The sequence below is a fragment of the Lonchura striata genome, chromosome 1 (genome assembly GCF_050655825.1).
Source record: "Lonchura striata isolate lonStrDom1 chromosome 1, ASM5065582v1, whole genome shotgun sequence".
NCBI lineage: Eukaryota > Metazoa > Chordata > Aves > Passeriformes > Estrildidae > Lonchura > Lonchura striata.
Genome location: NC_140703.1, coordinates 66,037,915 through 66,064,330, shown reverse-complemented (window position 1 = coordinate 66,064,330; position 26,416 = coordinate 66,037,915). Strand labels below are relative to the sequence as shown.

Here is a 26,416-nt window from a genome sequence, read left to right as displayed (position 1 = left end):
TCAAGGCAGTTTATTGTTAGTTATCTAAAAGATTGTCTTCTTGGGCTGCGGCTGCTTGGTCAGCGGCCCAGGCAGAGGCACACACACACACTGACATCCTCTCTGTCTGCTGCTTTCTTCTTCTCTCCCCCTGCCCAGGGCTGCTGCTATCTTTTATATGATATATTACGTATTACATGTTTACAGTTTTCCCCCAATACCTACTACCTATATTACAAAGTGCTTTTCTACTCTAAACCAATCTGTGAGTGCCAACATCACCAAGAACATGGAGGCAAGGAAAAGGAAGGAGGAAGAACAGGATCAGCCCACTTTCCTCCATCTTAGAACTTCTGACCCCCATGTACAAAGTAAAATCCCCCCCCCCGTACATGTTCTAAAACCCCCCTGTACAATACTAAAAAAATTTCCCCTCTACTTTGTAATTACTTTTATTATACTATCTAACCTTTTGTGACTGCTTGTTCCACCCCCAAAGTTGGTAATTCATTCCATAGCTCAAACTCAAAATCACAGCTGTTTTTCAGCTGCCTGCCGGGGTCTAGAATGCCTCTGACCAAGGCCTGGAACCTCTAAAAATGTCTGAGAGACATTTTGAGTTCCCACAGTAACAGACTTCAGTGGAATTAGTAGTCAGGCTACAGCAATCTTATTATCAAAGAATGCCTTGTAACTAAGAAGGTCTAGTAGAAGATACCATGTGTGACAGATAAATCTCAGTGGTTCTTTCACTTTGAAGGTGGATTCTACCTGCTGGGCCAAAGTCTCCTTCATGACAACTATTGATCATGTTTCAGCTGAGCTCCAGCTAACATTCTGAACATTAAAACTTGCTGACCAGTACAATCTTTTTTTCTTAATATAAATTATACTGTCAAAATGTCAGTGTAGGGACTCTGTATACCTCACCAGCATAAGCAACATGCTCCATTGCTAATATCCTATCTTCCCTGCTACAGAGAACAATTTCTTTTAACTTCAGGATCTTCCAAACCATTTCTAGACTGATGGAGATCTCAAACTACTTTTATGCGCTCCTGCAGTGATTCTGAGTTAAAGACCATTGCACAGTAAAGACTAGTGATCCATGTAACAGTGAATCTGTGAAGGCACCAGGCCATGCTGTGCTGCGTGCCAACAGCATCACCTTCAGGCCTGTGCCATGTTGCACTTTTCCTCGGTGCAGGGCAGATTCGGTCCAGTCATGATAACAGTGGAGCAGCTCCCACTCCATACCAGTGATTACTCACCTGCACGGCCTTGTCTTTATCTCACAGCATACGAAGTTCTCATGTAAACATCCTCTCTGTTTGATAGTAGAAATGATGAATGGAGCTGTTTTCTTGTAAGAAAATCCTACAAAAGCTTGAATGACCAGAACAGACTTCCATCTGGTGGAGTCTGCAGGGCATGCTGCTACTCTCCATTGCTGCACAACACGGAGTTCCCAGCATCCAAAGGAACGTAAGTTTAACTCTACAGCTTTCCTTCCTTATGCTGTTAGCTTTTGTAAGTCTTATTTTAAATGATGCTTTACAGAATCCAGGTGTCTTTCTTATGGGATGGTAACCCTGGCATGCAAACACTTTGTTGCAGCCGGCAGTTTCCAGTCTGAAATACCTCTTTGGAAAAAGGATCCTGAGTGAAGGGGAGCACAGGAGGGTAAGTGGGTGACTGTCCAAGGTGCAGCAGCAGATGGGTGGCAAGGCGAGTCGCCCCGGTGGCTCCCGCGGCAGCCAGGGACAGCAAGAAGGGGCTGTCTGGACGCCTCCCCCGGCCGAAGTACTGGGATGTCCCATCAGGGATGGGGAATGGGAAGGGAAAGCCGGGGAACGCTTGCCCTGCGTTTGCTCGTGTGTGAAGTGGAGCTGTCCCGCACACCCGGCGGGCAGCGAACGGAGCGACCCGGCCCGGGCACGGCGGCCCCGGGGGCGAAGAGGTGGTGGAGGGCTCCGGCCGCTGGAGACGGCCGGGACGAGGCGGGCCCACGCCCTCCGCTCCGGGAAGATGCTCCCGCCCCTCCGCCTCTGTCCCCGCCGGGCCGGGCCGGAGCGACCCCCGCACGCTCGGTGCACGAGAGGGGCCCGGCGAAGGGCCCGGCGCCCGCAGGCTGCGCTCCGCTCGTGATGCTCTGGGGATGGCAGGACATGCGATGGGTTACTGCTGTGCCAGGCGGCGGGGCACGGGGAACCCCAGTGCATGGAACCCCACCCGCTGCCCCAAGAACGAGCCGACAAATACGAACGTGTTGCGTGGGGCTGGCACGGTGGGAGGGTCGTAGGCAAGGATGTTACGCTGGACAGCGTCAAGCGCTTTGCATTAATCCAGGCGATTGATGCCCGTTACTCTGCCTCACCCACCAACACTGAGGCCCCCGCACAGAAGGTCACCAAATTTGTCAGGGCATGATTTGCCCTAGCAAAGCCATGGCAGCTGTTACCAATCACCTCTTTGTTTTCCATACGCCTCAGGATAATTTCCAGGAGAATCTGCTCCATGATCTTGCCTGGCACAGAGGTGAGACTGACTGGTGTGCAATTCCCTGGGTTTGTGGCTTTCCCATTTTTAAAAATGGGGTTACATTTCCCTTTTCCCAGTCATTGGTGTCTTGGTTTCAGATAAAGGAGAACACTCTGGAATGCGTTGTCTCTATAGGAGAATATATATGAACATATCTGAATTGCATTCACCTTTAGGAGAGGTAGGCCAGTTGTTGTCACCTTCAGGGTAGTTTGTGATAACTTCCAAGATCCCAGGGCACTTTTCATTTCCTATTTGAGCTCGTTGTGTAATGAGGGCAAACCACATACTCCAGGTAGCATTGGTGATGTGACATACTGCAGGGACTTTTCCATTAGACATCCAGCCCAGCACTGATAGTCAGGGTGCCAGAAGAAGCTGTGCTTCAGTGACAATCACTTCTGAGGTAGCTCCAACCCCTTCATAGGCTGCAAGAATCTCTTCTGCAGCTGGGGTACAGCTGGCTCAGATCCTCTGACTTCACAACTCAAGAGGTCATCCTCGAGTCTCTCCAGGTACCTCTTGCCAGAGCAGCCAGAATAGGCCAAAGTCTGCCCTCTGTAAGTCCAGTTTCCTGAATGCCCCTCCTTGTTTCAGTGAATACTGAGAACTCTATTCATGGTCACTGTACCCCAGATGGCCTCAGAGGCCCCATCTTCCCCCAGGCCTCCTCTGTAAACAGGTCTAGCAGGGCCCCGCCCCTGGTAGGCTTGCTCACCAGCTGTGAGAAGCTCTCCTCCATACAGTCCGAGAACCACCTAGACCACCTCTTCTGTGCCGTGTTGAATTCCCAGCATATATCAGGCAGGTTAGTCTAATATCTTTATCAGCCCTGAAATCACAAGCCAAAAAAATTGAAGGACAAAAAGTGGTTACCATTCATTGAAGGTCTTTCAGGTGCACTTACGGTGAAAGGCGCAGCAGAATGCGCCCCAACAATGCACTCGATATAGGGCTCCAACATTTTTTTATGTTTAGCAAATTATCAACCTTGACAAATATCCCCATTAGAAGTACAGTTAATGACGTAATTTTCCTCTTGGTTTGGTCCCCTACTGAAACCTCCCACTTTTATTCCAGCCCCACATTGTCTATGTCTTCATATATGGAAAAGGAACATAGCCTTTGTTCAATGAAGAAGCAAGATTAGAATAGGATTTCAGAAATGTATTTGTCTAGAATGTGTTTCTTCTTCCACTTCTTCCTGATCAAGCTCACACAGGAAGAACCACAGGTCAGCTCGTGGGGTGTACACCCCCTCTCCCTATATGGGCAACACCTGCTGCTGATAACAGGGGCTTGGATCTATACTGATGACATTTGGAGAAGGCCCTGTTTAAGCTCCTTGCTGAGTTTCTGAAGGGTCTCTTCAATCCTGCCTTCCAATCTCTGCATAAGCTCAGTCAAGTAAATTGCCACAGCTAAGAGCTGGGCTTGTGTTGAGGCACAGACAGTGTCTTCATACACCTGGAGTCTCCTTGCCATAGCACCCACTTATCACCAAATCTCGGAAAACTGGAATAAGACTCCTAAACACAAATTTTCTTTGTGTTCAAGAGGGCATAATTTATTCAGGCCCCTGGGAGGGCATGAGGATTCACTCCTGCTAACATGCCTCCCAATTTCTACAAGCATATTGCTAATATACAGTCACAGCATGCATATTATAATTTCAGCATTACCATAAAGCCCTGCTCATGTTCCTCAGGTTCTGAAAAACTCAGTTGCTGTTTTGGCTGTATCTGTATTCCTGAACCAGATGTCTCCTCTTTATCTTGTAATGTCCTTGTTTGGGTAGCAATTTCTGCATGCCTTACTTTTCTGCTAAAGGTCTGCAGACACAGAGTCTTCTCTGTTAAAAGTTCAGTCACAGTGTCTTTCTACTGAAAGCTCACAGTTACAGTAGAAATTAAATTAACCTTTTTAGTATTATAGTGCCCTCCTCAATCCACCACAGTGTTGTTAGGCAAGGCTGTACACTTGTGTCCTGAGTCATGCAAGTTTGAGCCACATCAATGTTACCATGTCTGGACTCTTAGTGGTTTGGGCATTTGAAAAAAGGAGCTCTGTAACAGCAAGTTCTCTCAAGCACAGGAGTCCTTGTTCCATGGTCTTCCAAGAGCCTTCCTGTTGCTGTAGGTCTTCTGGTCGGAGGTATCTCTCATGCACACTTCTTAAGAGCTGAGTCCAGAGGCTGAGAGGTTTAAACCTCCTTGCAATCCCACATCATGTGACAGGATCTCAAGTGCCTTGTTTCAGTACCAAAATTGTATTCAAGTTTGTACCATCCAAAATTGTACCACCACTTGCAGAGTCGGAGACTGGGATCAGCAATACAGACTCATTGAGATGTTGGGTGAGGTCTTTTTTCAGACTGTGGAGACTTTCTAAGGACAAAGACACAGTGGTTATTTCTGATTCCAATTCCTACGCTGGCTGTGAGGGTCCTGACTCCCCATCATCATCCACTGGACAAAAGGATTTGGTCATGTATTTCCTCCTCTGGATACAGGTGACCATATTAGTTTAGGCTGCCCTTCTGGTTTTACTGCAGCCTGAGTGACTGGGGAGTCTGATGATTTTTCCTCCTTCCCCTCTGGCTGTATCTGTTGCTCTAGGGTTTTGAGCAGTGTGCAATAAGCATTAGCCAGCACAGTGCAATGAGCTGCTTCTCTTTGCAGTTGTCACTGCAACTTTCTTCAGATATTTCTCTTTCTTATCTGAGTTCTAAATTTATTCAAGGGGAAAATCCCAAACTATCGGGGCAGAATGTTTCTTCAGGGCGTAGACTACATCCTTCCACATGCCACACTTCTCAGGATTTTCCACCACTGGGGAAGGCCTCCCTGGAAATCTCAGCCCTTATTCTAAACATGCTGTAGGCCGTATAGAAGAGAGTTAACAACAAAAATATGGCATCTTTAATATCAGAAGGAAGTGAACATTCTCTAAAGGTAACTGTCAGACCTAAAGCGGGGGAGGGAGGTAAAAGGCTGGGAAAAATAATTTCCTACTGGTTTCCCCACAGGCTAGGTGTGATTAACCCTCAAAAGCAGCAGCTGAGACCAGGACTGTCAAAGAGCAATAATACACAACAAACAGCAATAATCCCAAATAATTCCAATTACCTCTGATATTATTTTTATATAAGCTGTTACAGAGTATATCAACACAGCAATCCTGGTTGGTATCCCTGATCCAAAAAAGATCCACATCTTGGGCAAAATGACCCATGTATATGGAGAAGTATACATGCCTAGGTGTTACAGCCCCATGATTAAACCAGGCAGCATGGTGACCAGTGTGTTCTGAACACAATACAAATTGTCCAGGACAAAATTGTTATTTTTTTCAATTTGTCTCTCATGTCCATGAATTTGGGAGGCAAATTGTCTTGGTTGGAGACAATTTAAGGAGAAAAACTCTGGAATGGGTTGCTTCCACTGATGCCTTAGAATTTTAGCTTGTATATTTTCATGCATTTGTAATTCTGTAATTCTTTAGTGTATAGCTCTAAACTCCATATACAGTGCTAGCTAATGTCTTCACATTTTGGTCAGAGAAAACAATTCCTCTCTAGGCCTAGGAATCAAGGACACCTTACTGTCTCAGGCCCCGAGAAGTATAAACAAAAGTGAGTTGGGGTGGAGCAAACTGGGGGTAAAATGTCTTCATTACCTGAAGCTGTAATTGGAAGATTAAAGCCCAATATGCAAATGGACCAAACTTATAAAAGCATGAAAACTCATGAACCATTGTCCATTTTGGGTGTAGCCCCTGGGAGTGCTTCATCTGCCTAAAATATACTGCTTTTATTCTCTTAATTTTGTCTGGCCTCTCTTTTAGGTGGGCCTGAAAAAGGCATCAGTTTCTGGCAACCACAAAGATCAGCAGGGCCTCTGGAGAATCCTCTGGACTGGTTAATACCCAGCCACACCACCCCCCCTGCCCCCCACCAACACTTCTAGGGGCAGTGGCTACCATCCAGGAGTGTCAGAATCGAAGAATCCTCCAAATCCAGCACACAGGCACGTGAGTAAGCAAGTTAAAAGAGGTGTTTTGTTGTTGGCAGTTAGGTTTTGTGCCAAGAGATTTCTGATGGTTTTGTACAATATGTGGAAGGATCCAAGAGGGCCCAAGGGTGGGTTTTCATTCATTTGTTGTTACCCCCATTCACTGTTCATAGGAAGGGAAGCCCTCTGAAAAAGAGGAGTTTTAGCACTGCAGTGGCTAGTTTTGGCCAGGGGCCAGCAGTGGCATGGTAAGTTAGGTTCCCCACTGATGGTCCAGAGGTTGTGACTTCCAGTCCTGTGTGTTCCTTGTTTTTGTTCTCTCTCTCTCCCTGCTTATTAGTGTGAGGTTAGGTTGCTTTGCTTCATTTCTGCAATCCTTCTTCTTTATAAGTAGTCATGGTGTGGATACTGACAGTCTGGTCAGAGAGAAGATCAAATAAACTTTCCCAGGCATTGCTCTGGGGAGTTTTGAGAAAACTCAGAGAAATAATTAAAGTAATCTTCAATCTTTGCAACTGGTGTTTTGAATTTGTTGTTTTTTTGTAAGATGTTTGCAAGAAGTGTGTTGTTCCTAATTAGCCAGTGATGTGAGGGGTGTTGATTGAGGACCAATCAGGTCCAGCTTTCTCTGAACAGTCTATAAAAGAATGCGATGTCTAATAAACTTCGCATTTTCCCTTCTTAGAAGACCTTGGAGTTGTGTCGCTTCATTCAACCATCCCTAATACGACAGCTATATCTGGTGATCTCTGCCACTGATTGCAGCCAAGACTGACAAACAGGAGACACCCTCCATCCTCCATTAAGAGAGGTATGTCAGTATATCCCTGTGCCCTCCTAAGATGGTGTCACCCTGCACTTTTGAGAGTTTTAAAGTTCTTCTAGAGGTTTTCTATGCCTTCTGATGCTTAATGTTTCTACTGGTGTTTTCTCACATGTTCACATAAATAATTATTGTTTTGCATTCTTCTTTGTGGGAGGAGGGAATTGGCCAGTGTTGTTGGAGAGGTGGCAATTTCACCCTCCAATCTGTGAGATTGCGGGCCCCACATCGGGCAACTCCCTGAGGGCTCCCCTGGCAGGGGGAAACCCTCCTGAAGCAGTTCTTCGTCAGGAAAAGCAGAAACACAGGACTTTTCAGTCTTCAGGTTCTTGTTTTATTGTTATCTTATCGTGACTTCAGCACACGGTCTGCACCCAGACCTTGCATGCATGAAAACAGCACAAAAATGGCTAACAAACTTATGCAACAAGGTCTTTTTAAGTCTAATCAAAAACTAAATTACCCAATTAAGAAGTGACACCTAGATTATTTCCCTTTCTAATTCAATAACTGACCCCTAAAGACCCTCAGTGTGGATTTTTCTACCCAATTACAAGATACCACCCAAACCCAAGAAGAAGGAAGAAGAAAGACAAAAGGAACTCTAGACAACACCCAATACCCTCCATCTTGTACCTATCTACAGTATGCTAAAAATCCTAAAATCTAAATTTCTCACCCATGTGACATACTAAACTACTCTCTACAATCTATTTCACACTTTTGTGGTCTTTAGTTTACTTTGAGGCCTAGGAGGTCTTCTCTATGAATGAGGGTCAGTGTTTTCCTGGGAGTCAGAGCACCCCAGGGCAGACAAGGGGATATTTGGACACAATCCACTGTCACTTTTGGAATTCTATATATTGTTAAGTCAGAAATAAAGTTCCCTCCTTTTGCTATTTTCTTCCCTCTTTTTAAGCTCTGGTGGGTCAGGTCCACCATGGCTTGATCTGATGGGGAATAGGGGATGACAGTCTTATGTTCTATTTCCCATTATTGCAGGAAGCTCCCGAGTTCCTTGGAGGTATACGCTGGGGCATTGTTTAGATCCCTTTAGGGATGCCCAGTGTGGAGAAAGCCTGTTGTCATGGTTTGACACTGGCACAATGCCAGTGCCCCCATGAAAATGTGATCCCTCCCTTGAATGCTGTGAAGTGGAATCTAGAACAGAGCAAAGCAGGCCCAAACTTAATAACAGGGAAAAAAAAAACCTTTATTAAGCTACTACTACAAAAGGAAAAAGAAAGGAAAAAGGAAAAAAAACCACACAAGGATCAAATTAAAACCTTGCAAAGCATTCCTCCCCCCACCACCCAACTCCAACAAACCACAGTGAGACACAATCTGGACCCCAATCAGGTTTCCACCCTCCAGACAATCGATACTCAGTCCATCGAGGGAACAGAGTCTCTCCTGTGCCACAGACCCCCCAAGAAACACAGCTCCACATCCTGTGTTTCCATGTCACACATGGCACCGCCTGGAGAAAAGTTTGCCATGGTGACCCTTCTCCTTTCCATGCACAGTGCTCTCACCACCAATGCATGGATGGACAGACTGCTTTTAGGATTTTTTTTTTCTTTCAAGGATGCCCTGCCAAGAGGGGAGAAAACAACAGTTCAGTTTTTCATTATTTGGGACCACAGTCTCCCCCATTTTCCATTTCCCCTGGGGCCAAGGGTTCAAGAACAGAGATCTTCTTCTCTTCTCTTTCCTTTCCAGGACAGGGGGCGCCACCACAAGCCTCCTAACCTTTTCTCCATTCACTCCACTTTTGTCTTTTTCCCAGCTGAAGCAGGTCTCTTGACTCACTGGCATCCTCCCAAAATACAGTCTCTCTTGGAGGAGAAGATTGGTTCAGGTTGTGGCTAACATGGAAAAGTCCAGCCAAAAGCCACTCCTTGTCCCCCTCCCATCTAGAATTCCTCCTTCTAACATCCCAGGGTCCAAGGTGTCCCTCTTCCTCTCTTTCAAACCGAGGAGGGGAAAGGAAAATTCACAAAGCTTTCATTTCTCAAGGAAGGGTTAAAAGTCTGAACTCCCAGGGATGGCTCGATGCCCGGACTCCAGCTCCCACACGACTGGGCACCTGGCAGCTCCCCCCGCTCCTCCTTCCTTGCCGTGGAATTGCTGACAGAACTGCCGATGCCTCTTTCTCTCTCTCTCTCGGGAGGGAAACTCTGGGGGCGGGAACGGAGACATCCCAGATTTCTTCCACCCTTCCATCTGCAGGGGCCAGCCCGGTTCCAGTCCTTCCACCACCCTTGGGCCTACCTTCGTAAGGCCATGGGGCTTCCCCTCCCCCACCCAGCTCGTTGCTGGGCAGGGGAGAGTCCTGCAATGCACGCTGACCGGAACCAAAAAGAGCGAGTTCCCCTGGGAATTCTGTTTTTAACCCCTCTGTGTTCTCAGAGGCGTGTCCACCTTCAATTGGTCAATATCCAGATTGACCTCTTCCTTCTGGAAAAAATTCTCTTTCTGTGTCAAACCACAACACCTGTACCAGGTGTTTCTCAGCATCAGCAACTCTCTCCCCTGCGTGGGCAGAAGCAAAGGCAGCTCCAGAGAAAGTATCCACAGAGACATGAATGAACTTAAATCTGCCAAAAGAGTGGATGTGTGTTACATCCATTTGCCACACCTCACAGCCTCTCAGCCCTCTAGGGTTGGCCCCTGCACTCATGATGGTATTGGGAGCGACTTACAGGAAGGACATGTGGCTACAATGGCCTGGGCCTGGTCACGGGGGAGCTGGAATTGTCTCACCAGGCCGGGTGCATTCTGATGGTAGAGCTGGTGACTGATTTTTGCCTGTTGGAATTTATCTGGGAGTGAAGCCATCTGCACTGGGGCAGCTGCAAGGGAATCAGCATGCTGATTACCCTCTGACAAAAACCCCAGCAGGTCGGTATGCGACCTGATGTGCATTACACAGAAAGGTTGCTCTCTGTGGGAGATTAATTTTATTAACTTTGAGAGCAAGTTGTGCAAAGCAATGTTGGAAACCCCTGCAAAATTTCATCTTGAGCTCTAGACACTACACCTGCTACATAGGCCTAATCAGTGACCAGATTAAAAGGTTCAGAGAACCTCTCAAAAGCTCTAACAACTGTGGCTAACTCAGCTATCTGAGGCGAGCCTTCCACCTCAGCAACTTCTGACTCCCACTTGTGGGACCCTCCGGACATGTCAGTAAAAACAGTCAGAGCCTTTAAGGGCTTTTTGCTTTGGATAATTTTGGTTGACAATGTGAATTGAACATCCAGATTAAAAATTTTGTGTGCCGGTCTCAAAACAGAAAGCTGACAGGTGTAGCTATCTAGAGCGAATTGCAAAGCCTGATTTTCTTGTATTAAATGTTCTAACATGGCCTTGGTAAATTGGCCGGATTCTAATTTCAAAGGAATGTGAATACACTCAAAGTCACATCTGGCCAGCTCCCTGATCCTGGCTCTGGCCTTGCAGATCAATTCTGCTACCAGCTCCTGTGGCTGTGTCATTCTTTTGGACCTTTGATGACTTATGAGCTGCCGGAGCTCACCCCTAGGTTGGGGATGGCTCTGTGTGATGGAAAAATCTCTCCTCCAGCCCATGCTTTCAAAGAAAGACTCAGTAGTCTTTTGTTGTCTGGTCTCAAGGCAGTTTATTGCATGTTATCTAAAAGATTTTCTTCTTGAGATGCTGCAGTCTGCTCAGCTGCTCAGGCAAAGGCACACACGCACCCTGACACCCTCTCTGTCGTCGTCTTCTTCTTCTCTCTCCCTGCCCAGAGCTGGTGCTATCTTTTACATTATACATTACGTGTTAAATGTTTATAGTTTTTCCCCAATGCCTATTACATATATATTGAACACATATAGGTATATGTTCCTTTTCCGGGTTAAGTAACGGTGGCCCGTCCACTTGCCAGATTGGAATTTGTGGCCCAAACGCGGGCAAGACATGGTTATGAAGGATGAGCCCCTCCTATCCTGGACCGATTACCACTGTCCAGCCACCACTGCCGGGAAGGGCTCACCGACAAGGTAGCTGGAACTCCAAAAGTCAGGACCTGATCAAACCTCTCTAGCCTTGCTCTAGAGGGCTGAAGGACATCCGGAGCTCCCCACGTCAGTCTGGTAGAGAGTGAGGGTGTCCTCAGTCAGCAGTTGGTCCTTCTCCCAATCTGCCAACTTTGTCCAACTTAGCCTGTGGACAAGGCTTCAGGCAACAGTTCATGAACTGATTGCCAGCAGCAGTGGTTTCGCAGATTGTGAAACTACCACTGGGTGGTGAGGCCAACGATAGGGAAAGCAGATGTTCGCCCTCTCTCACACTGGGGGAAAAGTCAACTTAGTTACCACGAGGGTATCCAGCGGGGCCACGAGGATGCGCGACTTTCACAGCTTAGCCCAGTTAGCAACTATGACATCTCACTTAAGATGCTTTCATCCTGTCAGGCCCTTCAATGCTGATCACAGATTCACTTCGCAAGCACGGAGTGACACCTCCAATGCCTGTGAGAGTACCTGGGGGAGGTACCAACCTCCAATCAGTTGGCCAATAGTAAGAAGAGATTATAGAAACATCTGCTCCCATATCAATCATCCCCTTGATGTTGACTCAGACCCCACCATTTGATAATTCACAAGTTAGCATCGGTCTTTGTTCACTTATGTGTTGAACCCATAGGACCTCAGGGTTTTCAGAAGCAACCGGGAAACAACGTGATGGCATTTGGTCCGTGGTTCCCATAGGCAGTGCTATGGCAATGGCTATAGGGGTTATGGGTGGAATATGCAATGGGGGGTAGTAAGCTTTGGCTAGCACTAACAATTCTTCATTGCAGTTAACAGACATTACACAAGGCAAAACAAGTAATCCCGGGATGCTATTCCTTTCTTTACCAACAATTAAAAAGTCTTGCCTAAGTTGTGAAGGCCCAATGATCCCTGTTGAAATATAGTCATAGCCATCATCCTTTAAGAAGGTTGTTGGCTTGGAGGTTGCCAGAGTGCACCAGGTCCCTGGGGATAATAGGCTTGGGTCATTGGCTGGGATTGTGCTGGTGATGAAGCGAAGGGCATTGGGGTCGGGGTAATCACAAATTTTACCTCAGGAGTTTGGGGGGCCACTATTTGTTTTGTCACGCAGTGGCGCGGTGCACTTGCTTTGGAGTTTTTTGCATTGGGTCTTCTACCCACATCATGTTTGGATCAGCACTGCCAGGCCAAATGCTTTCCTCTCTTGCAGGTAGGGCAGAAATCTGGTGCTTGTGGGCTCTTGTTGATTTCTGGGCAAGTCTTCACCATGTGGCCAGGTTTTTTGCAGAAGTAGCAAGGTCCCGAAGGCACAGCAGCTTGCATAATGGCCATAGTGTTGTATTGTTGCTGAGAGTTTAGATGCAAGGCAGCCAGAGATTCAGTAAGTCTCTGGTCTCATGCTTCCACCTGTTCTGCCTGTGTTGCAAGAGCCCTTTCAAATTTTTCTCCCAGAGTTTTTTCAAGTTCACTTACTTGAATTACTGCCACGTCATGTGGACTCCCAACATAGTTACAAGCTTCAATCATTTCAGGCACTGTAGGTCTTTTCCTAGGGCCTTGATAACTCTTTTGCATTGTGCGTTAGCATTATTCTCAAGGATGTCCCGTATCATTATTGGACAGGCTAAATCATCGCCACATTGCCTTTCCCCGGCCATGTCCGCCCCCTCTTCATAGGACTTCCACCCTCTCCTATAGCACCCTCTTGTCTCTCCCCTCCCCATCCCCTCAAGCCTCGCCACGTGCTGCCACGTCTGGCAGCTTGAAGCAGGACCTTTCTCCATCCCTAATAAACCTTATATCCCAAGAGAAGCCTTCAGAGATCTCTTGTCTCCATTCACCTAAACCATCCTGGAGACCAGAGTGTTGCAGATGATAGATAAATATGATTGTTCATAAATAATACAGCTAGCTAGCTGGATTACACCACTGTCCTCGGATGAGTCCTGGGGTGAAATGGGCTGTTCCATCCCACCCCCCAAAAGATGTATGGCTCATCCCACACCTCTGTACCTTCCCCTAAAACATTAGTGTCTGTTACCCCATTGGCCCATGCCTTATCCCAACCCACCTGGGAGCCCCTGACAAGGGGGCTCCGAGGGGCCACACGCCCTCTTGGAACCTCTCCCCCCGTCTTGGAACTTCCCCCCCTCCTGGGCTTCTCCTCTCCTAAACCCTCCTTTTGTCTCTCCCCTCCCCCACCCTCTCAGGCCCAGCCACGTGCTGCGTCTGGGAGCACGAGGCAGGACCCTCCTGCACCCCCAATAAGCCTCTTTCCCCAAGAGCAAACTTCAGAGATCTCTGCCTCCATCCACCCGCACCGTGCTGGAGCGTGTTATTCCCACACCAGAGCTCCCTGCAGTTACTCTTGCCAGCGATGCTTAGACAGGTGTAGCCCCAGGAGGAACCAGAATGATGCCTTTCTACTCTAAAACAATCTGTGAGTGCCAACATCACCAAGAACATGGAGGTAAGGAAGAAGAAAGAGGGAGGACAGGGCAGGCCTATATAACTACATCTTAAAACTTCTGACCCCCATGTACAAGACCTAAAACTCCCCTGTACAGCACTCAAAAATTCCCTTTGGCTAATTGCTCTGCCACAAGCTCCTGGAGCGCTTTTAATTTTTGTTTGTTGAGCGGCCACTGCTCTACTCAGATTGGAGTATCAGTTAGCCAATTTCATTTCTGGGTAGGATGCCCCTCAGTGACTGCTGCTCAAAAAACCTGGGGGGTCAGGATGTCAACTGTGACTCCCCACTGGGCCATCAGGTCTCTCCCACACAGAGGTTATGTATAATCTAAAACAAATGGACGTAAGTGTGCCAATTGCCCATTTGGCTCCTCGAATTTCACTATGTTCTTTGATTGCCTAGCAGATTGCACACCCCTATACCTTGAATGCAGCCATCCATGTCCTGCAACTCCCAATGAGATGTCCAATTCCGTGAAGGAATGACTGTCACATCTGCCCCCGTGTCCAAGAGTCTATTCATGTCTTTGCACTCACCCCCTTTCTACAAATGACAGTCAATTTTTGGGCGATCTTTTCCCAGTACCTGGGCTTGACATATCTTGTGAATCTTCTTCAGTGACAGTTTTTTCCATAGATGTTCTGGATGTACTGGTGGACCAGTCACCGGAATAGCCTGTGCAATGATTTGCCCTTTGGGAATGAACACTGAGGGGTGAGTGCACTGTAGCCACACTACCAAATTTTTTGGGTCTGAGGTGGTTAAACAAGGAGTGATGGATATGTCAACTGGCGTGTATTTAGTGTCCCCAAGAACAATGTACTTACTGCAAATATTTCGCCAGGCTCTGGGGTTCTTGGTGTCGAATGTGATGAACCACAAACCTGTGTCTTTGAGGTGCAGAGGCTCAGTTAATGCCAGCCTAAAAGGGGAAAGATTGGAACAGGTGTTAAGAATGGGTTTTGGATGGTCAGGGTCCCAACCCAACAAAAACCTGGAAATAAAAGGCACATCATCTCCCATGTTATTAGTCTCATTTGGTAAAGTCATGTCTGGTGAATCGTTGTGTGTGTCCTCATACTTACGGCTCATTTTCCCATTTGGATTCTTTGTGCACGGAGATTTTTATGAGTGAAAAAAATGCAGCTGTGGCTCTGAGAGCTCTGGGCCCGTTTTATCCTTTCCTTGTTGTGGCTTTCTGGCTATCATTTGGAATCTGGTTGGTTCTGTGGAGTACCTTAGTCCCATCCGGCCACTGAAATCAGCGGGGCGCCACTCGGATTGAGGATAGAGAGCCCCCTGGATACCCCTAAACCAGATCACTTTGGGGTCACCAAGATTGTTATAAATGAAAATTGATTCAGCCAAATTAAAAATTAAATAATAGAAAATTTATTTAAGATCGAATTCTATCTATCCAGCCAGAAGGAAAGAGGACAGTGCCGAGCCCAGGTTCGTCACTGGGTGAATGACAGGGCCTCTCAGCAGAGGTTCTCCTGGACACCCACACCACCCTCTTGGACCCTGCAGTTCTTATAGGAAATTTTCTGCCTGAGGCGAGGATTTCAGCCATCTGGCTTTTCTTTCCATTCAGAGTCCCACATATTCATGAAGTTCTTTTCTCTGGGCTGAGATTGAACAATCCAAGTCCAGGTGTGGACGATCTCACTGATGGAGTTACAGGAACTGTGGCATTCAGATTTATCAGCCCAGAGATTTCCAGGGATCCCAGGCTTGAGTTGTTACCAGGATGATCAACTTCCAGGTGTTCAAGTATCGCCTCTTGGGACAGCCCATCTCTGGGCGAGCCACATGTATTAGATTGTAAATGAGACATTGTCCACAAGAACCGTCTCTGGTGAAACCAATCTGGGGGGTGGCAGGCTGCAGCACTTGCGTGTGTATTTCTCTACTAACTAAACATTACACATATCCAATCATATCTCCCTTAATTCAATATAATAATATTTCATTGGCGCAAATTATAATCATATCTATCACTGCTGATTTGCTGACATGATATTTGAAGCTTGGCTCGTGTTCTTTTTCAGCCTGTAGAATACAACTGTTTTCAGTCTAAATGGACTCAGCTGGCAGCTAGAGCAGTGAAGCGAAATGCTAAGCTAGGCCAACACGATCGTGTGATTGGTACTGAGGTGTTGCTAGTCACAGGCAATTATGCTGATCCTCATGGGCAGGCTGGCTTTGTTCCCCTGGTGCTGGATCAGTGCCAGATAACAGGTATGGCAGTGTAGATTCAGACCATAGAAGTGGCTGCTCTAAAGGAGTCATCTGTGGCTGTTTTCCAGGGAGCTGATGAGTCTTTCCTATGATTTGCAGACAGGCTGTCTGCGTCTGTGAAGAAGCAGGTGGGAGATCCTGAGGCAAGGAAGCTTTTGCTTAAACACCTTGCAAGAAGTTACGGCAATGCCAATTGTAGGAGAATCATAGAGGCTCTCCCTGGTGATCCTTCTGTCCCTCAGATGGCAGAGGCCTCTGCAAAGGTAGGCACCTCAGGTCATAAGATGGCTGCCTTGGCTACTGCTGTGCAGCCTGCTGTGGCTACTGCTGTGCAGCCAGTCTGGGCACTGCTGCAGGGTGGGCAACAACAGCAGGGGAATGCTCAGGTCAGCAAGAAACAGAGAAAGAAGGTACAACAGGTCACAACTCCCTTGGTTTTGTGTGGCCGGTGTGGAAGGCCAAACCATACTGCAAATGTCTGCAAGGCAACTGTGCATGCTAATGGCCAAGCATTGCTGGGCTCAGGAAACAGGAAGCGGAGCGCAACGGAGAGACGCGCCCAGACACAAGCTTCTGTCCAAGCCCTGGTACCGATGGAGGTCTGCTTAACTAGCTTGCAGCCAGCACCTGCGGTTCAGTGGGTGTTGATGTCTGCACAGCAGCAACAGATTCTTGCAAAATACACCAGGTTCCCCTGGATGCCTTTGGTCCCTTGGGTGAGGGCATGAGTGCTCTCCTTATGGGGAGGTCTAGTGCCACCCTTCAGGGCATCATTGTGCACATGGGACTCATTGATCCAGATTTCGCAGGACAGATTTGTGCCATGGTTTCCACACCTACCACTCCTGTCACTATCCCGAAAGGGACACAAATTGCTCAACTTCTGCCTTTTAAGTCTTCTGTTTGCAGGACAGTTGATCGGTCACGAGGTGACGGCAGCTTTAGATCCACTGGGCTGCCTCAAATTCGCTGGTCTGCTGTCCTGACTGAAAAATGACCTGAGATGCCGTGTACCCTGTCCATCTCTGGCACAACTCTGCTGGAGATTCATCTCCGCAGGGATCTTGACAACAGCATGGACGTCACAGTTCTCTCCCTTGCCACCTGGCCCCCAGAGTGGCCCTTGGATCCAGTGGAGATGCCTGTTGTGGGATTGGGAGGAACAGCACGTTGCTATGTGAGCCAGCAGTCTGTGATGATCGCAAACCCAGAGGGACAAACAGCCATTATCAGGCCTCATGTTACTTCAGCTAGTGTTAACCTCTGGGGGAGGGATGTTCTGTCCACGTGGGGGTGCGCATCGGGATGGATTTTTGATGGGGGCCACTGTGATGAGTGTCCCACACCTCCTTTACTGTGGCTGGTGGACAAACCCATCTGGGAGAACCAGTGGCCCCTCCCTCATGACACATTAGTTGCCCTTTGAAACCTGGTGCAGGAGAAGTTGGACCAGGGTCACCTGGAGCCTTCTACCAGTCCCTGGAACACTCCTGTCTTCTGCATCAAGAAAATATCTGGGAAATGGAGGTTGTTACAAGACCTCAGAAAGGTCAATGCTGTGATGGAAAGCATGGGAACATTGCAGGTGGGCATGCCGTCGCCTACCATGCTTCCCGCAGGTTGGCCAATCTTCATTGTGGATTTGAAGAATTGTTTCTTTACAATTCTTTTGCATCCTGATGACAGACCAAAATTTGCCTTCTTGGTGCCAGCAATCAACAAAGCTGAGCCCGCACAGAGATATCAATGGAGGGTTTTGCCTCAGGATGCACGAAATTTTCCTGCCATGTGCCAATGGTATGTGGCCCATGCCTTATCTGGAGTTCGCAAGCAGTTTCCTGATGCCCATATTTATCACTATGTGGATGACATTTTGGTGGCTGCATCCACCCAGGATGAGCTGCTGAGGATACAGCTTCAGTTGCTCAATGCTTTGCATTCTCATAGGCTGCAGGTGGCTCCAGAAAAGGTTCAACAACAACCTCCTTTTAAGTATTTGGGGGTCAAAATTCTGGAACGGACAATCCAACTCCAGAAGGTGCAATTTTTGCATTCGGTGAAGACACTGAATGATGCCCAGAAATTGGTAGGTGCCATCACTTGGTTGTGTCCGTACTTGGGACTGACCAATGCACAACTGTCTCCTCTGTTTGATTTGTTAAAGGGAGACTCTGATTTAAAGTCACCTCTCACATTGACCCCTGAGGCATGTCAGGTGCTGGAGGAGGTTCAGCAAGCTGTTTCTGCTTGTCAGGTTTATCGCATTGATCCTTCTGTTGATGTCACTGTGTTCATTACCATGCCAGATTCGCATCCCACAGGCATCATTGGCCAATGGAGTGACAAATGGTCCGATTCCTTGCACATCTTGGAATGGGTTTTCCTGTCCCATCAGCCGCAGAAGACGGTAACAGCATTGTTTGAACTAATTGCTCGCTTGATAATCAAATGCTGGCAATGGTGTTTGCAATTGATGGCTGCAGATCCCGCAAAGATCATATTCCCGGTACAGCGCAAGGATTTTGACTGGAGCTTTGCACACAGTCTGTCCCTGAAAAGTGCTTTGGAAAACTTTTCAGGGCAGATCACTTATCATCTGCCCAGTCACAAGTTACTGCAGGTGGCGAAATTCACACAAATCTCTTCGCGGCCCAAAAATAGTCAGGAACCCATGCAAGGACCTGTTGCAGATGATAGATAGATACGATTGTTCTCTCAGCTAGCCGGATGTCACTTCTGCCCTTGGATGAATCCTGGAGTGAAATGGACTGTTCCATTCCACCCCTCAAAAGATTGTAGCTCATCCCACACCTCTGTACCTGCCCCTAAAACATCAGTGTCTGTAACCCCATTGGCCCATGCCTTGTCCCGGCCCACCTGGGAGCCCCTGATAAAGGAGCTCTGAGGGGCCATGCGGCCTCTTGGACTTCCTCCCCCTCTTGGAACCTCTCCCCCCTCTTGGACCCTTCCCCCTCTTGGAACCTCTCCCCCTTCTTGGAACCTCTCCTCCCTCTTGGACTTCTCCCCCTCTCTTGAACTTCCTCCCCCCCTGGGGCTTCCCCTCTCCTAAACCCTCCGTTTCTCTCTCCCCTCCCCCATCCTCTTAAGCCCGGCCACGTGCTACGCCTGAGAGCACGAGGCTCGGACCTTCCTAGACCCCCAATAAACCTCTTTCCCCAAGAGCAAGCTTCAGAGATCTCTGCCTCCCTCCACCCACACCGTGCTGGAGCGTGAACCTTTTCACAACTGGTGCCCAACTTGGAAAAGGAATCCACACGACACCTCTCCATGCACAGTAATTACCTGTGATAGCCCCCTCTTTGCTGTGAGCACAGGCTGTCATTGCTAGGCAACGTAAAAGCCGAGCTCGTTAAGGATTTGCCGAGGCAATCTACCCTCGAGCACCATATCCCGTGAGTAGCGAGCTTTTGGAGCTCTTGGGACTGCCCCAAGCAAGGAACCGCTGCGGAGCTCCAGCAAACCCAAGCTGTGAAGTAGCTGGTGGCACGTGGCCATGTTAAGAGAGCGCACTGAGCACTACCTAGCACTGCCCGCACTGGAAGCCCCGAGGGGGAGGTCTGAAGGTCTCGAGCACGGAAAAGCTGTCCAGAGAGATGTCCGGAGCTCTGCAGAACCCTGAGGAGAGGGTCTCTGCTTTTGCGAACTTGAGGTGAGCTACACAGGTCTAAAATATGGGACAATCCCACTCTGCCGTTGATAGATCTCTATAAGCAACTTAACCATCTTTTACGTAGTCATAACAGTACTTTGTCTAAGAAAGAGTTAAAAACCCTCCTGGAGTGGACTTTGCTCCACTTCCCTCATGCTGAGCGGTCAGCCGCCTTCACCAGAGAATTCTGGGACTCTGTAGGAGATAGGCTTTTTATTGACATTTATAGAAGAGACCCAAAAGCTTGTGATTTGCTCCCAGCTTTTAGAGCTGTGGCCGAACTGTTCGTTCCGCGAAAGCCAGTCCCGGCCATGTGGCCGGCCCACGCGGCTGCTGACGACCCCGCCCCCGCCACGGTCCCCCCTGGCCCCGCCCCTCCCGCCTCCGCCGCGACCCCACCCCCAACCGCCGCGGCCGGCCCCGGCCCCGTTCCATCATCGCGCCGTGCGCCCCCATCCCCCGCCCCCGCCGCCCCTGTCCCGGCCCCCACGGCCTTCCCCGCCCCCGCGACCCCCCCCGCACCCCCCCAATCCCCGCCCCGCACCGTTCTGGGCCGGCCCACGTTGGCTCGGCGGCCGTGGGTCCGCTCCCATGCCTATGTTCCTCACAGCGGCAATCACCGCTTTCACTGGCCTGCTGCAAAACCATTTGGTCCCATTCTTGCAAACGGCGGAGCCGGGGCCAGCCACGGCCGCCGCGCCGCAGCCACCCGCGCTGCGAGAGCACATGGCCGCACCCCCAATCCCGGCCATGCGGCAGGATCCACCGGGAGGCCCCGTGCCCCCCCGCAGGGGGACGCCCCGGGGCCCCGCGCCGCCACCCCGCCACCCCCCGCCCCCCGGCAACCCCCCCTCGGAGCGTGCCCGACCCCAGAGGGCCCCGGCGGGGCGGCAGACACGGCCGCCATCTTGGCTCGGCCGGTGGACCACGTGACGCTCCCCGCGCATGCGCAGTTCGCGGTGCCCCCTGTCTGGCCGGTTCCTGCCGCCTCTGCCGCGCCGCCGATGGAGCCCGCCGATCCCCACACCGCCCGTGCCGCGGTCTGCGATCAGCCAGAACCCCCGAGCTCAGCGGCGCCGGCAGGACCCCCGGAGCTGGCAGGAGGAGTTCTGCTGCTGCTGCCGGGGCCGGGGACCGCCGTCTCACTTCCGGGTTTGCCGCTAAATCCCTCCGTGCCGGATACCCGCCTGGAACTCCTTCCAGCCGCGCAACAAATAGTTCCCCTCACACCACCGCCCCCGCCGCCCCTGGACGCCTCTGCCTTAGGGCCACCAGCAGCTTCTCTGAAACCACAGCCTACAAACCCCACAAACTCCCCAGCCAGTGTGCCGGCAACATATGATGATTCTGCAGCCTCAGCCTGGAGAGATCCCTCCGCACCCTCGGGTTTTTCCCATGAGCCTTTGCTGACAGTCTCCACTCCTGCTCCACTGCCTCAGCTACCAGCAGCTGCATCTGACTCACAGCTTAGCATGCAGCGAGGGAAAGAAGAACAGAACCTGGCAGCTGCTTTGACGAATACAGGACCCACAAAGAACTGTGGTACCCCTGCTGGTACCACCCCTGCTGCCTCAGTTTCCCAAAATGCCCAGAAAAGCATTGATAACCTCCAACTGATAGACAGGCATATATCCAAACCTGGTACTCCCAGAGAATGGACAGCTGTCCCATCTCAGGACGAGAGAAAATTCCTAAAAGCAGCAAAAGATAATAGTTTCCCTTTTTCCTATGGTTACCAGCTGTTGGGAAGTACCATAGAAAAGATGTCTGAGGCCCTAGAACGCAGCTTATTAAAGCAGAAGAGGGGAATGTATCAGGCCACACCCCAAAACAGGTTCTGCAAAGCCCCATACGCATACAATTTTTCAAATTGCTGTATAGGACAGCCTGACATCCCGATTTATAGACACTTTCTGAACAACAAAAAAGCAAAAATTAAAGTCTTAATCAAAACCTCAGTCACAGGACGAATATAAAGCCCATGCAACCTTGCAACATGGGAGAGAGAGTTTGCTTGTGTTTTCACAGGTGAAAGATCCAGGTGGGTCCCAGCAGGGAATGTGGGGCCTTACCATACACTGAAATCTGGCAGTGCCCTCACAGATGGCAGTGACTTTGCAGGTGAAAACCAGGAGGCAGGTGCCCAGACCTGAACTGTGCAAAGCCAAGAAGAAAACTGCCCGCCAGAAACAACTAGAGACTATGGACATTCGTTACCACATGCATGTTGCTTTTGTTCCCTTGTTGTTGCATTTGTTCTCTTGTTTCAAATTTTGTATTGAATTTTCACCTATAGGTTAACCAAAGACAAATTCCTGGGTTACTCTGGCCAAGACTGCAAGCTCTGGTACCATATCTCTAGCTGATACAAAGCCCTAATAGACCTTTTCAACCTGGTTAATTATAGAATCTTCCACAGAAAGTTTAGTTAACACTACCTCAGTTAAATTCTTCTATTAGACTAAAGCAGTCAAAAGGTTAAAATGCTCAATCAGTAAAGAAATAAACGCCACCTCAATTACAATTAGTAATCTAGCTAAACAGTTTATCTGAAGGTTTGAGCTCTGCATCTTGGCTGAAGGAACTCTGTAAAGTAAGCTTGATTTTTTTAAGAGTAATAAGTATAGTTTCAGTAGCAATATGTTATATACCCCAAGTTGTGCAAAAATAGTAATTAAGTCAGTATTTACCTTTTAAAAAGTTTAACGAAAAAGGGCAATTGTTGCAGATGATAAATAGATATGATTGTTCTCTCAGCTAGCCGGATGTCACTTCTGCCCTTGGATGAATCCTGGAGTGAAATGGACTGTTCCATCCCACCCCCAAAAGATTGTAGCTCATCCCACACCTCTGTACCTGCCCCTAAAACATCAGCATCTGTAACCCCATTGGCCCATGCCTTGTCCCGGCCCACCTGGGAGCCCCTGATAAAGGAGCTCCGAGGGGCCATGCGCTCTCTTGGACTTCCTCCCCCTCTTGGAACCTCTCCCCCCTCTTGGACACTTCCCCCTCTTGGAACCTCTCCCCCCCCCTCTTGGAACCTCTTCCCCCTCTTGAACCTCTCCCCCTCTCTTGGACTTCCTCCCCCCCTGGGGCTTCCCCTCTCCTAAACCCTCCGTTTCTCTCTCCCCTCCCCTGTCCTCTTAAGCCCGGCCACGTGCTGCGCCTGAGAGCACGAGGCTCGGACCTTCCTAGACCCCCAATAAACCTCATTCCCCAAGAGCAAGCTTCAGAGATCTCTGCCTCCCTCCACCCACACCGTGCTGGAGCGTGAACCTTCTCACAAGGACCCACTGTCTTCACTGGTAGTTCAGGGAAGACAGGGAAGGCCATTGTTACTTGGAGGGATGGATCTGAGTGGCAGGTCCTGGAAGGTCATGAGGATGGGTCAGCCAAACTGGTTGAATTGAGGGCTGCTGTCATGGCATTTGAGAGATTTTCCCAGGAACCTTTCAATTTGGTCACGGATTCTGCCTATGTGGCTGACATCGCACCATGGTTGGGTTATTCAGTTTTGAAGTAGGTCAGTAATCCTGCCTTGTTTCATTTACTGAAGACCTTCTGGTCTGCCATTCAGGCCTGGGTTCATCCGTACTATGTTCTGCATGTAAGGAGTCACACCGATTTGCCAGGGTTTGTAGCAGAAGGTAACAGGTGGGCTTACAAGTTGGCTAACCCAGTGTGGGTAGCACCTCAGCCTGATACACTCACGCAGGCCAAGGCATGACATGGGTTTTTCCATCAGAATGCACATACCTTGCAGAAGCAGTTTCAGCTGACGCCAACTGAGGCTTGTGACATTGTTGAGTCCTGTGATGACTGTCACGTGTTTGCTGCACCTTTGCCAGCAGGGGTAAACCCCAGAGGCCTTAGGGCCTTGGTGCTTTGGCAGACTGCTATTGCCCAGATTGCTGAGTTTGGCCGGCTCAAGTATGTGCATGTCACGGTGGACACATTCTCCTCTGCGATGTGGGCTTCTGCTCACACTGGAGAACAGGCCCGCAATGTCCTTGATCACTGGAGGCAGGCCTTTGCCATTCTGGGCATACCTTCTGCTGTGAAAACTGACAATGGTGCTACTTACACCTCACAGAAGGTGCAGCAGTTCCTACAGTTGTGGGGTGTGTCACATAAGTTTGGTATCCCTCATTCTCCAAGCTATTGGAGAATGCGCTCATGGTACTCTGAAGCTGGATCTTCAAAAACAAAAACGGGGTATGCAGGGTGAAACCCCGCAGAGTCGGTTGGCAAAAGCTTTGTATACCATCAATCATCTTACTGTGCCACAGAATTCAAATAACCCTGTCATTTTGAATCATTACCTTTCATTGCAGGCTTTGGATGAGGCACATCAGCCTCAAGGGAAGGTTCGGGTGTGGAATTTAGTCACCAAACAGTGGGAAGGTCCCTATGACCTTATCGCTTTGGGGCTTGGGTATGCGTGTGTATCCACAGATACTGGGGCACACTGGGTAGCTTCGAAGTGTGTTCATCCTGACCTGTGACCACAGAGACAGAATCCGGCCAACAGGCAAAATGGAAACCGTGACCAAACTGAAAGCCATCAAGTGGATGAATCATTGAGTGATGACTCAGATGCAGATGACATGAGTGATCACTCTGATGATTCCTCTACAAATGGACACTGAACATTGTTCAAAATTTTCCCTTTTAACATTGTTCAGTTTTATTTTTTCTTTTTCTTTTTTTAATGGAAAAAGGGTGAGGTGTCACCCTGTTCTTTTGAGAGTTTTAAAGTTCTTCTAAAAGTTTTCTATGCCTTCTGATGCTTACATATTTCTCCTGGAGTTTTCTCACACTGTTCATGTAAATAATGATTGTTATGCATTCTTCTTTGTGGGAGGAAGGAACTGACCAGTGTGGTTGGAGAGGTGTCAATTTCACCCTCCAATCCACTGTCACTTTTGGAATTCGAGGTCGGAAATAAAGTTCCCTCCTTTAGCTTTTCTCTCTTTTGCATCTAGCATAAGTGTGTGAGTTTTTCCATGCTGGATTTTGCGACCATGGCTAGTGGAACTGGCCTGAGGGCTGGCTGGGATGGGCCTCAGCAAAGCACGAGTTTGTATCCTGGAGCAAACTGCTGCTTAGGTGGGCTGCTGGGGAAAGGTTCCCTTTAATATGGGGAATCAAACCTATCCAAAGGAACAAATCGTCCTTTCTGTGTGGAAGGATGCATTATCGCAAATGGGAATTGCTGTATCAGATCATTCCCTGTGCGCCCTGTTCTGTTGGGCAAAGGCTCATAGATTTTTGGTAGACACTGAGGCAGCTCTTAGCCTGAGCCTTGGCAGACCTTAGGAGACTGGCTGTGGCAGGAAATCTCCAGCAGAGATAAGAATGCATTTGAATTGGCAGTTACTTGGGGCAACTCCAAGTAACTCCAGCTGTGTTACCTTTAGCCTTTTCTGATACTACAGAGAAAGGGAATGATAAGAAGGAGCTTGAAACTTTTAAACAAACTATAGGGGTGCAAGAGTCAGAAAATGATCGTAGTTTTGAAGAAGAAATTGACTTGCTTGAATCTAGTCCCATGGATCCGGATTTAAAACCTGACTTATTCTCTCCATAACCTAAACAGCCTCTGATCCTTTCTAAGTCGAAGGATCTTCCAGAAAATAATATCAAACTGATTGATTGGGCTGGGATTTGCCATCAAGGAATAAAGGAGGGGAATTTTGACTTGGCCCATTGTAGCAATGTATTTAAACAGCTTAGGCTACAGTGTGCTCCAGACAAACCATTTTTAGTTATTCTTATCAGAACCCTCTGGAATTTGTCAAGGATAATAAGACATAAATTATGCTAAAATAAGACAGAAGAGGCTGAAAAACAAAATGCCAAGACCATGAGAACTAGATGAAGGAGGGCCTTGAAGCACTGGACTATAACCAATCATACATCTTGAAAAGTGCATGCAGAGCCTGTGGGCAAGATAGCACTGTGGCAAGCGGACTGGGAGAGACGAGTAGACACTGCTGCACTGCTGTGGTTGAAAATCTCAGGCTCCCTCAAGGGGACCCTCGGCAGTTCCCCACCCCAGATGTGATGTTAGGAAAAGGACCTTTTGCTGGCCTGCAAACTCAGGCACGTTTACATAAAGCAGTTTTGCAGCAGTCTCAGAAGCTGGCATGGGAAGTATTCCACGCTATCCCAGACAGGAGACTTCCACCACCATCCTATACAAGCATTAAGCAAGAGGCAAAAGAGACTTTAATGAGTTTTCTAGATTGCTTTAGAGGTGCAATAGATCAAATTCCAGGAATGTCCCCAGATGTTAAAGCCACACTGGGAGCACAGCTGGCTGTGGAAAGTGCTAACTCCATCTGTAAGAGGATCTTGCAGACTTTGCCTCAAACAGCCACCTTGGTGGACATGATTGAGGCTTGTTCTAGGGTTGGAACTCCGGAGGAAAAAGCCACTCACTTAGTGGAAGTGATGACAGTTGCCCTTAAACCACTGGTTCAACAAGGAAAAGGGAACTCTAGCCCAAAATGTTTCAACAGTGATAGACCTGGTCACTTTAAAGCCCAATGACAAGCTAAAGCCATAAAGAAAATTAAGGCAACAGCAACATCTAATGTTTTCATGGGAAACTGAAATAGATGTGATAAATTTGGTCATCAGGCCAGCAAA

General features: G+C 48.6%; 1 long non-coding RNA gene across 2 annotated transcripts in view; it reads left to right on the top strand.

Moving 5' to 3' along the window:
- The first annotated feature begins 1,149 nt into the window (after positions 1–1,149).
- LOC146768705 (uncharacterized) overlaps positions 1,150–26,416 on the top strand; it is a 74,478-nt gene continuing 49,211 nt past the window's right edge. For both annotated transcript variants that reach the window (XR_014955076.1, XR_014955075.1), the window contains exons 1-4: positions 1,150–1,464; positions 1,597–1,662; positions 6,367–6,552; positions 7,219–7,344. This is a non-coding gene — a long non-coding RNA (uncharacterized LOC146768705). The remainder of the gene's footprint in view (positions 1,465–1,596; positions 1,663–6,366; positions 6,553–7,218; positions 7,345–26,416) is intronic.